General features: G+C 43.6%; 1 pseudogene; it reads left to right on the top strand.

The window, feature by feature from the left end:
• Positions 1–549: 549 nt before the first annotated feature.
• Positions 550–14,193, top strand: LOC129147525 (zinc finger protein 883-like; annotated as a pseudogene).
• The last annotated feature ends 1,740 nt before the right edge of the window (positions 14,194–15,933 follow it).

Here is a 15,933-nt window from a genome sequence, read left to right on the forward strand (position 1 = left end):
CATTGACCGAACTTGCAAAATATTGCAGCTCTTTCCTCAGTGTCTAAGTCATTTGTCTTGAAAGTCATTTATGAAATCATGCCTACTCCTAACCGATAAATATTTATGGTGAAGATATTCTGATTTCATGAGGTCAGTGTGTACTTCACCAGTGTTTCCTTTTCTTCAGGTTGCAGCTGTGGAGCAGATGATGTGGAGGCACCAACTGAACAGAAGGTTTGCGGAAGAATGTCCCAGGTATGGAATTCCTTGTTAGGTTTGTCTTCCCAGAAGAGCCACCCCTGTGAGAGTTGTGGGCTGGCCTTGGGAAACATTTTCCACTTCATTAAACTGCAGGGTACACAACACAGACATATACTATTGAGGTCTGGGGCATGTGCAAATCAATATATATATTTTTTTGCTCTAAAATTTCCTCAGCAGTATGTGAGAGACAAGACTTTCATTAGAGGTGTTGTGAGGATCTCACTTGCAAATGGTTGTAATTTCAATAGGTCCCAGAATCATTTTACCTGTGGGGGAGGTTTTGCAGGGCATCCTTATTGGGTCATGACATCTCCACCAAATGACCCAATAAGGATGGACAAGCCAAATGATATTTCCCAATGTGGTGTGATGTTTCAAAAGAGAAAGAATTATAATAGTGGAAAAGAATGTGAGGAAGTCATTGGCTGCATCCACAGGGTTATTCAGGACAAGGGCGCCCAAGGTAGTAGTCTGTGTTTTGTGTGCTGTGAATGTGGAAAATATTTTACCAAATTTTCTACCGTTCATTGTCATCAGGGAGTTCCCACTGGAGAAAGGCCTTCTGAGTGTAATGATTATGGGAAATATCTTATCAACAGAACTCACCTTCGCTTTCATGTGACAATTCAAACTGGAGAAAGGTTTTGTAAGTGTAGTGAATGTGGGAAATCTTTTACTGCTAGCACCGATCTTCAAATTCATCAGAGAGTTCAGACTAAAGAAATACCTTATGAGTGCAGTGAGTGTGGGAAATCATTTCCCAGAAGCATTGACCTTAATTGTCATCTGAGAGTTCACACTGGAGAAAATCCTTATATATGCAATGAATGTGGGATATCTTTTATCACGACCACGCGCCTTCAAAATCATCAGAGAATTCACACCGGAGAAAAGCCTTATAAATGCAGTACATGTGGGAAATCTTTTATCACAACCTCACAACTTCATCGTCATCAGAGTGTTCACACTGGAGAAGGGCCTTATGACTACAGTGAATGTGGGAAATCTTTTACAATTAGCACTGATGTTCATCGTCATCAGAGATTTCACACTGGAGAAAGGCCTTATAAATGCAGTGAATGTGGGAAATCTTTTACCAGTAGTACTGACCTTCGTCGTCATCACCATATTCACACTGGAGAAAAGCCTTATAAATGCCATCAATGTGGGAAATCTTTTACCTTTAGCTTTAACCTTCGTCGTCATCAGAGAATTCACACTGGAAAAAGGCCTTATGAGTGCGGTGAATGTGGGAAGTCTTTTGCTGTTAGCACTGACCGTCGTCGTCATCACCGTATTCACACTGGAGAAAAGCCTTATAAATGCAGTGATTGTGGGAAATCTTTTATCACGCCCTCAAAACTTCATCGTCACCAGAGAGTTCACACTGGAGGAAAGCCTTTTAAATGCAGTGAGTGTGGGAAATCTTTTATCACGACCTCACAACTTCATTGTCATCAGAGAGTTCACACTGGAGAAAAGCCTTATAAATGCAGTGAATGTGGGAAATCTTTTACCAGGAGTACTAACCTTCATCGTAATCACCATATTCACACTGGAGAAAAGCCTTATAAATGTAGTGATTGTGGGAAATCTTTTATCACGCCCTCAAAACTTCATCGTCACCAGAGAGTTCACACTGGAGGAAAGCCTTTTAAATGCAGTGAGTGTGGGAAATCTTTTATCACGACCTCACAACTTCATTGTCATCAGAGAGTTCACACTGGAGAAAAGCCTTATAAATGTAATGAATGTGGGAAATCTTTTACCAGGAGTACTAACCTTCGTCGTCATCACCATATTCACACTGGAGAAAAGCCTTATAAATGCAGTGATTGTGGGAAATCTTTTACCAGGAGTAGTTACCTTTGTAGGCATCACAGTATTCAGACTGGAGAAAAGCCTTATAAATGCCATCAATGTGGGAAATCTTTTACCATTATCTCTAACCTTCGTCGTCATCAGAAAGTTCACACTGGAGAAAAGCCTTATAAATGCAGTGAATGTGGGAAATCTTTTACCTTTAGCAGTAACCTTCGTCGTCATCAGAAAGTTCACACTGGAGAAAAGCCTTATAAATGCAGTGAATGTGGGAAATCTTTTACCTTTAGCAGTAACCTTCGTCATCACCAGAGAATTCACACTGGAGAAAGGCCTTATGAGTGCGGTGAATGTGGGAAGTTTTTTACCGTTAGCACTAACCTTCGTCGTCATCACCGTATTCACACTGGAGAAAAGCCTTATAAATGCAGTGAATGTGGGAAATCTTTTATGACGTCCTCAAAACTTCATCGTCATCAGAGAGTTCACACTGGAGAAAAGCCTTTTAAATGCAGTGAATGCGGGAAATTGTTTACCAGGAACAATGATCTCCAATATCATCAGAGAGTTCACGCTGGAGAAAGCCATTTTGAATGTAAGTAATGTGTGCTATCTCTCAGCCAAATTTTTAAAATGGCTCTGCACAAAAAAGTTCTAATGTGAGAAGTGTCTTAGATGTGTAAGAAATCTTTCTTAGTTCTGTCTTAGCAATAGTATAAGAACATTTGTGAAGTTTCATTTGACTGAATTGTATCTCTTTTTCTTTTTTAATATATATTTTATTGATTTTTTACAGAGAGGAAGAGAGAGGGATAGAGAGTTAGAAACATCGATCGGCTGCCTCCAAAACACCCCCTACTGGGGATGTGCCCGCAACCAAGGTACATGCCCTTGACCGGAACCGAACCTGGGACCTTTCAGTCCGCAGGCCGACTCTCTATCCACTGAGCCAAACCGGTTTCGGCTGAATTGTATCTCTTACATTTAATCACCTACTTTATGTAAAGTCCCCTCAAGTGATTTTGCTGTTGTGTTTGTTAATTTTTATGTTGGTATCAGACGTATCTATATTGCACTTTCTAACATACAGAGACATGTTGCCAGATCTAGGTCACTGCCTATTTCTGTTGCTGAAGGATTTCATCTGTACCACCTGTAGAGTCCCTACTGATGGCATCAATCACTAGCCTAATGTGCCCAGGGAAGCTAATTTATTGAAGGAAATTAGGAATACCTGAGCCCCTAGTTCTTAATTGATTTCCCTCCCATACATTGTCACATAGGACTAATTACTGTTGGCGACAGTACATATAATGTTCCAATTCCATCAAGCACCTTTGTTTTTGTTTTCTTTAAAAGTATATTTTATTGATTTATTACAGTGAGGAAGAAAGCAGGATAGAGAGTTAGAAACATCGGTGAGAGAGAAACATCGACCAGCTGCCTCTTGCACAACCCCCACTGGGGATGTGCCCGCAACCAAGATACATGCCCTTGACCGGAATCGAACCTGGGACCTTTCAGTCCGCAGGCCGACGCTCTATCCACTGAGCCAAACCGGTTTCAGCAAGCACCTTTGTTTTTAAGGGCTTTTGAGAAAGAACTGGGGCCTTTCTAAACATGCTCACCCACCTGCAGGGAGGCAGTGCTGTGGGCACTAAGGTCTCAGTGTTGGGCCTGGAATCTCCAGGAGACTCACTACAGCTCCCTGCACCTCACTTGGCTACATGTGACATGCAGGTGATGACGGGCCTTACCTAGGACTCTGAAGATCAATGAAAGTGACAAACTTAGTACTTGCCTGTGTCAAGATTCCAATGTTTGCTTTTTGATCACTTTTTCTTTTAATTCTAATATAAATCTGAAAAATCAAAACTAATATACTGTTGGGAACATTCTCAATTACAGAAATGAAGGTTTTTCCAAGATTACTCAACAAACAAGTGTCATATATAAGACACTGGATTTCACCCCAGTGTTGTGCCTTGGATTGCCAGTGGGGAGAAGGGCCTGGTTGTGGGCTAGATCCCCAGAAGAGGGTTTGAATGAGGCTGCTAGTCAATGTTGCACTCTCACATCAATGTTTCCCTCTCTCATTCTTTCTCTAAAAATCAGTAAACTATTCTTTAAAAATAAATATAAACTGATTGTACATTTTTGCATTATTGCAGCAGTGTGTGAGAGTTTCACATTCTCCACATCCTAGAGAATATTTTGTATGGTTAATAGTTGTTTTTTTAGGGGGATGGGGGAATGGGGTGACTTTGTTTCATTGTGTTTTTTCTAGGAATTTATTGTGAACCTTGTCTCAAATGTGGATTTGCTGTGTCTGTATCTTTGTTAAAACATCTGATCATATGTTGTGCCTAATGTGCTGTGAGTTGTGGCAATTTTGTTTAACGATAAAAGACAGGGAATAACAAAGATGGATGTTGGAATTTCACTCATTTTGTGCCATTTTTGTTTTATGAAGTAAATGTTTTGTATATTAGAACAATATGTTTCTATTTTATTTTCTCTCTTTATTTATTTGTACTGATTTCAGAGAGGAAGGGAGAGACAGAGAGAGAGAAATATCAATGCTGACAATCATTGATTCGCTCCCCTCCACACTCACCCTACTGGAGACCATGCTGAAGCCTGGTCATTTGCCCTGATCAGGATCCTAACCACAACCTCTGGTCCCATAGAAAGATGCTCAGCCACTGAGCCACACCAGCCAGGGTATGCATTTTATCTTTGTTACCAACCTGATAAGTTAAAACTAATATCAAATTGCTGGATAGGTCATGAGTATAGAAGTGAAGTAGATTCTCCAAGTTTACTCATCAAACAAGTGTCAGATATAAGAGGCTGGGTTGTACCCCAAGATTCTGGCTCCAGAGCCATGGACAATGTCTGCCAGTGCTGGTCAAGCCCTCTCGGCTTGTACACTGTGGGGCCAGCGAGGCTCAGCTGAAGCTGCTGTTTCCATTGTTGAAATTATGAATCTTCCCCTATTTTCTTAGAGTATCAGAGCACTTATGCCTGCCATTCAGTCCCCAGTACAATACCATCATCTGTCAGCCGGAGGGGCTTCTAGGTGAAAACTAATTGAGTCCGAGCTGCATTTGTCTCTCTCACTTTGAGGCCACCTCAGAGACTGACCCTCCAGAGACCTCAGTCATTTGGGCTGGATTTCTGTACCTTCACCCACCTTTAGGGTGACAAGCTGTAACGGGTCCTCAAACTATGGCCCGCGGGCCACATGCAGCCCGCCGAGGACATTTATCCGGCCCTCTGGGTGTTTTTGCCGCCTCTGCCTGTCCTGCTTAGCAGTGTGCATAGGAATTTGTTCATAGTTCTTTTTTCAAACTATAGTCCGGCCTTCCAACGGTCTGGGGGACAGTGAACTGGCGCCCTGTTTAAAAAGTTTGAGGACCCCTGCTGTAATACCATCCCTGACATAAGTTTCATACCTGAGTCTGTCTCTTACAGTATTGGTACATGGCTCTGACATTCACCCTGTAGGACAGGGGAGGTGAGGATGTGAATTTTGGATCCTCATGTGCAGAAGTGATCCAGGAGACCTGCAGGATCCTGGTCTCATTGGGTGAGCGCTCATCTCTCCTTTATGCACAGGCCCCACTACTCACACTATTCTGTTCTCTCTGTTCAGAGTGGCTGTATGGGACCACTGTGCTCACCATGTCTTCCCCACAGCATAGACCCCATTCTGAACACACACTTTTGTTTGCAGTCTTCTTCTGTCTGCACATGTAGTCTTTCTGTTGGAACATAGCATTTTTTTAAAACACAAACCCTGACCTACATCCCAGGACTCTGGCTCCAAATAGCTGATTTTATTTTTATTTTTAAAAGTACATAATTTATTAATATTTTTACAGAGAGGAAGGGAGAATGATTGAGAGTTAGAAACATCGATGAGAATTGGGGGAGGAACCAAGATGGCGGCATAGTTAAACAACTAATCTGCTGCCTCACACAACAATTTCAAAAACACAACTAAAAGACAAAAACGTCTACCACCTAGAACCACGGGAAAGCTGGCTGAGTGGAAGATTTATAACTAAGAAGAGAAAGGAGCACAATTGCTGAAAAGCTGAGGTACGGAGGCACGCGAATCGGGCCGGCGGCGGGCGGCTGGGTGCGCGGCTTTTCTTCAACCCGCAGGGAGACAAGCTCCCGATCACTCTGAAATCCAGTTTCTGGGGACACTCGGGGGACCCAGGCACCTACGGGGAGAAGCTGGACTCTCAGCCATCGGGTCGGAAAGTGAGAGTGACTTTTTTGCAGAGGTGCGCTCAGCAATCATTGTTTACTGCACTGGAGCGCGGGGCGCAGGGACTTGGAAACGTGGAAAGACAGAGACGGCTGACGGCAGCCATCGCCGTTGGCCACGCCCCAGCCTAGTGACGCCCTGAGACCCCGCCCCGCACATTCTACAAACCCGCCCAGGCTCCACACAGCGGCTTTTGCATATAAATGGCCTGTTCTGTGGCAGCTTAACCTACTGCAGCTCCAGACTGCTCCAAAACCGCCCAAGCAAAGGAGGAGAAAACTAGCCCTTGCTGTAGCTCCTGCTGGGGGACACAGAGTACACAAGGGTACACCAAGAGTGTCCACCTCAAGTAACTGGGAGGCTGACCCGTTGAACCAATAGAACACCTAGTACACAAAGCTACCCTACCAACTCAGGGAAGCAGAGAATATGAGAAGGCAAGGAAACAGATCACAAACCAAAGAAATGGAGGAGAACAAGCGACTGGACATAGAGTTCAAAACCACGGTTATAAGGTTTTTCAAGAATTTCCTGGAAAAGGCTGATAAATTCAATGAGGACCAACTAGAAATGAAATAAATATACACTGACTGAGATAAAATAAATAAATATACACTGACTGAGATAAAAAATATTATACAGAGACCCAAAAGCAGACTAGAGGATTGCAAGAATCAACTCAAAGATTTGGAATACAAAGAGGCCAAGGACACTCCTCCAGAGAAGCATGAAGAGAAGAGAATTCAGAAAGTTGAAGATAGTGTAAGAAGCCTCTGGGACAACTTCAAGCGAACCAACATCAGAATTATGGGGGTACCAGAAGAAGAGAGAGAGCAAGATGCTGAAAACCTATTTGAAGAAATAATGAACGAAAACTTCCCCCACCTGATGAAAAAAATAGACTTACGAGTCCAGGAAGCGCACAGAACCCCAAACAAAAGGAATCCAAAGAGGACCACACCAAGACACATCATAATTAAAATGCCAAGAGCAAAAGACAAAGAGAGAATCTTACAAGCAGCAAGAGAAAAACAGTTAGTTACCTACAAGGGAGCTCCCATACGATTATCAGCTAATTTCTCAACAGAAACCATGCAGGCCAGACGGGAGTGGCAAGAAATATTCAAAGTGATGAATAGCAGGAACCTACAACCAAGACTACTCTACCCAGCAAAGTTATCATTCAGAATTGAAGGGCAGATAAAGAGCTTCACAGATAAGGAAAAGCTAAAGGAGTTCATCACCACCAAACCAGCATTATATGAAATGCTGAAAGGTATTCTTTAAAAAGAGGAGAAAGAAGAAGAAAGATAAAAATTATGAACAACAAATACATATCTATCAACAAGTGAATCTAAAAGTCAAGTGGATTAAAAATCTGAGGAACAGAATAAACTGGTGAACTTAATAGAATCAGAGGCATATAATGGGAGTGGATTGATAATTCTCGGGAAAGGGGTGTCTGTGTGGGGAGTATGGGAAGAGACTGGACAAAAATCATACACCTATGGATAAGGACAGCGGGGGGAGGTATGGGCGGAGGGGGGGTGGGAACTGGGTGGTGGGGAGATAAGTGGGGAAAAAGGAGAAACAATTGTAATCTGAACAATAAAGATTCATTAAAAAAAAAACATCGATGAGAGAAACATTGACCAGCTGCCTCCTGCACACTCCCTACTGGGGATGTGCCAGCAACCAAGGTACATGCCCTTGACCGGAATTGAACCTGGGACCCTTCAGTCTGCAGGCCGATGCTCTAGCCACTGAGCCAAACCAGTTAAGGCTTATTTTATTTTTTGAGAGAGTAGGAAATGAAGGGGATTGGGGGGAGAGATAAACATTGATAAGAGATTACAACCCAGACTTGTGCCCTGACAAGAAATAGAGCCCTGCAAATCTTGGTGCATGATATGATGGTCAACCACTTAACCACCTGGCTCTATTTATATTATGCAATGACTTATTGGCCTTTTTAAAGTGGGACTTCCTTGCACTGCATTCAGTAGGAAGTTTTAACACTTTTATCAAAATCTTAAGTAAAGCCCTAACTGGTTTGGCTCAGTAGATGGAGCGTCGGCCTGCGGACTGAAGGGTCCCAGGTTCGATTCCAGTCAAGGGCATGTACCTTGGTTGCGGGCACATTCCTAGTGGGGGGTGTGCAGGAGGCAGCTGATTGATGTTCCTCTCTCATCGATGTTTCTCTCTATCCCTCTCTCTTCCTCTCTGTAAAAATCAATAAAATATATATATATTTTAAAAATCTTATGTAAAATACTCCTGTAACATTCATTTGTAATTCATGTTCCTTAAAGGTCAAAAGTGCATCCTCACCAATTGTTATACAGACATTCAGATGGATACAGATGTTTAATAAAACACACAAACTTCAACCTCTTCACTTAATAGGGAGCAAATCTCTTAAAATGAGCATCAGGAGGCCCAGTGTGTCTGCTCCGTGATGAAAGTAACATCTCCCAGGCAGGTCCAGAGGAAACATGACGGTGATATATTAGGCAGTCCTAAAGCAAATAGAAGTTGTGAGACCGTGTCTTACTGTTTCTCACAGTGTATCCCATCTGGCTCTCTGTGTTCTAAACTCCCAAGATATTATACAAAACATTTATTATATTTTCTAGCATATTGTACCTTTTTTCCTAAGAATGTGACGTATCTGGAAATACCATTACATAACAAACATACTTTCTTTGTCGTTAATCCTCATGGAGGTTATTGTTCTATTGATTTTTAGAGAGACTGGAAGGGAAGGGGAGAGAGACTCTGAGACAGAAACATGTGTGTGAGAGAGAAATTGGTTACCTCTGCACATACCCTGACCTGGTGGGGTATCAATCTCCCAACCAAAGTACAGGCCCTTAACCAGAATCTAACCCATGAGCCTTCAGTCCGCAGGCCAGTTCTACATCCATTAAGGCAATCCGGCAAGGACACAAATTTTGTTTTTTTTGCCAAGAAGATACCATGTTGGCACCATAGAAGGTGTTGAAAGTGGGCATCTGAGCCTGCAGTAAACACTTTAAATTCCAGGATCTCACCACCTTGCTCAGAAATAGTTATTATTTCACCTGTTAATGCAGTTACAGTGTCTGCATGTGGAATGAACATTATTGATGGAAGAGAATATTACTTGACCAAAGAACAGAAAGGCCTAATGGGGTTATACAATGATCAGTGCTTAGGTAGCTAGAAGACAAGAGGCTCTATGAAGCTGACAATAGGTAGGTCTCAATAGGTGGTAAATGCCAAGAGGTGAGAGAATGAACTATAGCTGTGGCTGTGCTGAAACATTGGCTATCATAAAATTCTTTTTTCTATAAATGTGAGGCCTCCTCATTCAGGATAACTTGAGGAAAAAAATAGTGAGCTGAGGAGATATAGTAAAGTATGAGCAGCAAACCTTAGGACTGTGGAAGGATAGCCACCACATGATGTTTCATGGTTTCAACAATTCTTTACTAATGATCTCTTCTGCTCCTGAGCCTGAATGGGCCTCTACAGCATTGCATAATGCCATGTGTACCCTTCAAAGCTTGTTTAAAGGCTTTATTGAAGGAGGAGCCAATCATTCTGAAAGAAAATATTCTATGTGTTACTAAATAATTAGGTACAGTTGCTGTGGGGATATAAAATGAGCAGCACTGCCCAGCTGGCATGGTTCAATGGTTGAACATTGACCTATGAACTAGGAGGTAATGGTTCAATTCCCAGTCAGGGCACGTTCGGGCTGGATCCCCAGTGTGGGGCATGCAGGAAGAAGCCGATCAATGATTCTCTCTTATCACTAATGTTCCTATCTCTTTCTCCTTCTACTTTCCTCTCTGAAATCAATAATACATGTATTTTTTACAATACTAAAATGAGCCACATTCAGGAATAACTAGCATTGGTTCCTGAGAATGTTAAAGCCCACACTTAAAGGAGATGAAAGAAAGATTTGATTTCATCAAGAATATGTTTTATGGGCAAGAGTGATGTACAGGTTTCCAATGTCAGAAGATTTGGGGTTTATTTGTTTTTAATTTGACTTTTAATCCTGACCCAAGGGTATTTTTCATTGGTTTTTCAAATTATTATTTTTTTTTATTGATTTCAGAGACAAAGGGTACGGAGAGAGTGAAAGAAACATCAATGAGAGAGTAATTGATTGGCTGCCTCCTGCCATCCTCTTTCTTTTTTTAAAAAAAGACATGCTTTCTGTAATTTCTGATAAGTGTTTAAATTTTTTCAACTCCTGTGCTTCATTACTTTCTTTTAATGTCTTTATGATATGTCCAAATTTAGGTTTATACTTCACTGTCCTCTTTTCTCTGAAACTTAAAAAAAAATATTTTTATTACTTTCAGAGAGTTAGGGAAAGGGAGAGAGAGATAGAAACATTAATGATAAGAGAGAATCATTGTTAGATCCACATACACCTTACTGGGGATCTACCTTGTGCCTGGAACAGGAACCAAACACTGACCTGCTCTTTCACAGATTGATGCTCATCAGTGAGTCACGCCAACTGGGTTTTGTCCTAATTTTTAAGGAGGATAATCTCCTTACAGAATTAAGAAATTTAAGGTTCACTGCACATATGCATGCCCATAATTATTTGTTATTTATAATATTTCATGTGATTTTAAAGTTTTTGAGCCATATATACATAGGTCAGCTTTTAATATGAATATGTATTTAATTTAAGTATAATATGTGAATATTTGTGTAAACTTATCACATTGAGAAAGCCTGAGACAACTCAGCTGACATCTTTAATATGTTTGTAAGGGACAAATCATCTTTCACAGTGATAATTATCTTTCACACTAGATACCCAGTGCATGAATTGGTGCACAGGTCGGGGCCAGCTGGCCTGGCTCCAATCTGGGCTGAACTGGGCCAGGCCTGTTGGGAGGAGGAGACAGCAGTTTGGACAGATGGCCTGCCCAGGGCTGATTAGGGTTGGCTTGGGGGAGGAGCTGGTTGGGGGGAGTAGGGAGGCAAATGGGGCGGAGCTGGCTGGGGGTGGTGAGGCTGTGGGCTGGTCAGGGTGGAGGGAATCCATTGGGTGTGGGATCAACGGAGGGAAAGGGCTGCGGGTGGTTGGCCAATAACATTGTGAGTTCAATTCTCCCACTTTTTCAAAAATGGATTTATCTTTATTGATGTTTAAGTAAAAATTAAACAATAAAGTTCCATTTAAAGTTTCTATTATGCCTCTTAGTTCTTTATTATTTCAAAGGTATTTGTACATTCTTTTTTTCCAGAGAATGGAAGGGAGAGTTAGGGATAGAGAGAGATAAGTATAGACATGGGAGAGACACTTCGGTTAGTAGCCTCAGGCACTCAATCGGACCATATCAGGCCAGAGCCTGCATCCTAGGTACAAGCCCTGGCTGAAATCGAACCCATAACCCTTCAGTCTACAGGTGCACACTCTAACCACTGACCTAAACTGGATAGGGCTGTCCTACATTAATGTCTTATATTTGTCACATACATATATGATGGTGTAAGTGGGTCGTTTTTGTGATACTGATTTCAGAGAGGAAAGTAGAAGGAGAAAGAGATAGGAACATTAGTGATAAGAGAGAATCATTGATGGGCTTCTTCCTGCATGCCCCAAACCAACCTCTGAGTTGGTTTGGCTCAGAGGATAGAGCGTAGGCCTATAGGCTGAGGGGTCTGGGGTTGATTCCTGTCAAGGGAGCTTAACCTTGGTTTCAGGCTCCTCCCTGACCCTGGTTGGGGCATGTACAGGAAGCAACCAATCAATGTGTGTCTCTCACATGGATAGTTCTGTCTCGCCCTCTCTCTTCCACTCTCTCTAAAAATCAATAGAAAAATATCCTTGGGTGATGATTAAAAAAAACAAAACACCTTTCCAGAGTCTGTAATGCAGGCATACCTCCAACAAGTCGCGGTATTGGGCTCACAGATAATGTGTTTTTATAAACATGGACTCCAGTCCCTTCACCAGGAAAAAAAATGACAACTTTTTTTTAGCCATTTTCAAGATTTCTCTGTCATGACGATGATCATTTCCCAGTGTCCTTGTCAGATGTCCGTGTTTTCCTTGGAGTAATAGTGAAAAACCTTCCATCACCATCTTGGACGCGGAAACCCACATGACCCAGAAGGCCTTGTGAGGACTACCGCCAGCTTAGCCAATGAAAGGTCAGAAAAGGCCTTCCCTTTGCGTCACACGCACGCAGAGGCGGGACTTCCTTGCGCTCTGGGCGGCTATTGGTCTTCACCCAGAATCTTCTCCAGTACTTGGTAGGCGGTGCCGGATGGGCGGGTGCAGTCGCCCATGCTCAGAGGGAGTAGGCGTCGACTCCTTATCCTCTCAGCTCGCCGGAGGGTGTGATGATCGCTGAGGCCACCGGGTTCCCCACGTCCGTGACGGAACAGAGACCCTTTACTGCCCCTCCCACCGCCCCTGCTTCTTACCGCCGCGCCGGCCTCTCCGGCCTCGATCCGCGCACAGCGTGCAATGGCAATGGCCTTGCTCAGGGGCTCAGCTGAGGTGAGTTCGCGTCCCCCTCCCGCCACACCGGCCCTCGCCGCTTCCTCACACTCCACCCAGCAGCCTGGGGTCAGGGCGCCCGTCACGTCCTGCAGTTCAGGTCCCGGTCCAGGACCCCGAGGAAGGTGGAGGGGAGAGAGGAGTGTTGTGAGATCTGAGGACACAGGAAGTGCAGGGCAGAGTGGACAGGGGTGACCTGTATCTGAAATTCCCCTGCGGATGTGGGTGGTGAGTATTGAATCCAAGGTCAGAGACGGGCAGGGAGGATTTCAGAGCCGCCTGCCCAGCTCTCGCCAGGCTGTGGGGTCCATCAGGAATCGGGTTGTGCCAGATCCTTCTGAAACCTCTCAAGCACTCTCTGGATGCCATAGGCCAAGGTCATGGGTGAGTCCTGAGAGGTCCTGTGCTGTGGAGCAGGAAGGGGGCAGAGCTGAGGCAGTGAACTTGGGGTCTGAAGTTGGGATGGGGTTAGATATTACACAGTGGTGTGCACATCTGGAGGAAGTGCAAGCTGATGGTCCTGGGAGACCTAGCATGGGGACTTTAAAAATATATATTTTTTTTTATCGATTTCATTGGAAGGGGAGGGAGAGAGAGATATATAAACAATAAAGAGAGAGAATCATCCATAGGCTGCCTACTGCAAGCCCCCTACAGGGTATCGAGTCTGCAACCCGGACATATGCCCTTGATTAGAATCGAACCCGGGACCCTTCAGTGCACAGGCCAATGCTCTATCAACTGAGCCAAACCGGCAAGCGCTGGTGTTGGGACTAAAGGTTGAAACTTAAGTCTTTGGCTTTGTCTTGGAGGCATGATCTGGGAGACTGCAGTGGTATTGCTGGCAGGAAGGCTGGGGCCCTGCAAGGATGGCCCAGAGGTTAGTCAGGCGTCCTCAAACTACAGCCCACGGGCCACATGCGGGTGTTTTGGCCGTTTTGTTTTTTTACTTCAAAATAAGATATGTGCAGTGTGCATAGGAATTTGTTCATAGTTTTTTTAAAACTATAGTCTGGCCCTCCAACGGTCTGAGGGACAATGAACTGGCCCCGTGTTTAAAAAGTTTGAGGACCCCTGGTAGATGGTGTTTTTCTGCTGTCCCCCTTCCCAGCCCATCTGTTGTGCTGAGGGCAGTTACAGTGACTAACGGGACTGTGATGAGAGAGCAGCCTGCACTGGCATTAGGGCCTGGTGTCCACACTAACCGGGTGCCCTGGAGGAGGTTGAGGGGGGGAAGGTGTGTCAGGAGCAGGAGTGGGGGTTCTCAGAGAGACAGCTCTGGTGTCAATTGTCTCCATTCTGACAGGTTGACGTGACCTTTGAGGACATTGCCCTGTACTTCTCCAGGGAGGAATGGAGCCTCCTTGATGAGGGTCAGAGACAGCTGTACCTGAATGTGATGCTGGAGAACTTTGAACTAATATCTTCCCTGGGTAAGACCCTCACTCTGGCTGGTTCCTGGGACTTGGCTTTGCATTTACCCATGCCCCGTCACCTCTAGGGGGTGCTCTGTCCTCACCTGGGGACTGTACACATTGCATAATTTTTCCAGTTTTCTGGGAAGTTGGTGTGGCTGGCAGGGTTGGTTTGATTGTTCTGCTCCCTTCTGCCCCTTCAGTCACACACCTGCTGTACTGAACTCGTAGGGAAGGGTTTGTGGTTGGTTGTGTGGCAGGGAGCCTAATGGATTCCAGTTGAGTAGTGAGCAAAAGCATATGCTTTATTTCTGTTAGTCATTTGTACCCATATTTTTAAAAGTATCTCTCCATCCTTAGTCCTAATTTATTTGTAAATATTTTTTTACTGGTTTCAGAGAGGAAGGGAGAGGGAGAGAAAGAGAAACATCAATGATGAGAGAGAATCATCGATCGAGTATCTTCTGCATGCTCTCTACTGGGGATCAAGCTTGCAGGCCTGGCATGCACCCTGACCAGGAACCTTACCACGACCTCCTGGGTCAGATGGATGCTCAACCCCTGAGGCAAACCAGCCAGGGCTTTAGTCCTAATTTTAACTATATTTATTGGCTAATGAGTGTGTGGAATATTTTTGTACTTTATAATATTGTACATCTCCTTTTGCTTTGCTTAATTGTGCCTCCCAAATATTGCGTTCTTGTTTTATTTAGAAATTTCATGTTTTTGGCAACTCTGCATTCAGGAAGTCTAGTGTGGCTATTTTTCCATCAGGCTCAGATCTGCTTACCAGTGTCTACCCATAAAGTGTTTTTAATGAATTTATGTAATTTTTTTCAGCAACACTGTTGTCTTCTTCATAGCCTTCATTATAGTGTTACCATAACATGACTTTCTCTCTATCACAATATTTGCTTTATTTGGTTGATCTGAACCGAATCCACAATATCTTCAATATGTTTATAGGATTTGCAAGTATCATCTCCCATCCCTCTATAGTTTGCCTTTTCATTTCATTTTGTTAGTTGCTATTGTCCTGGAAAAAGCACTTTCATCTGTTTCAGTCTGGACTGATTTTCTCTTTTTGCCTGGTGGTTGGTGCCACATCCCAGAAATCATGTCCAAAACAAGTCTCCAAGCGGTTTCTCAGGGTCGTCTTGAAGGATTTTTTTAAAATATATTTTATTGATTCTCTCACAGAGAGAAAGAGAGAGGGATAGAGAGCCAGAAACATCAATGAGAGAGAAACATCGATCAGCTGCCTCCTGCACATCCCCCACTGAGGATATGCCCACAACCAAGGCACATGCCCTTGACTGGAATCGAACCCGGGACCCTTCAGTCTGCAGGTTTTGACACCAGGGCTTTGTTAAATCATCACTAGGAACCCATTTTGTTGAAAAGTATTTGTTTCCATGACCCATTCCTCACCCAGTTCTCCTTGTTCTTGCTTATTGTTGACACTTTGGCAACTCCTCAGCTCTAATAGTGATAATTTCTACTTATATTCCCAGCTCAGAGAGAACTTTAACCTCTTTAGCTGCTGCACCTCTACCTCTGTCACTGCTCTCTCTTTACTGCAAATCACCATTGGTCAATGCCTGCATAGCTTTTGAGTGTACATGTATTATTATATTGACCTT

This window comes from Eptesicus fuscus, chromosome 21, assembly GCF_027574615.1.
Source record: "Eptesicus fuscus isolate TK198812 chromosome 21, DD_ASM_mEF_20220401, whole genome shotgun sequence".
NCBI lineage: Eukaryota > Metazoa > Chordata > Mammalia > Chiroptera > Vespertilionidae > Eptesicus > Eptesicus fuscus.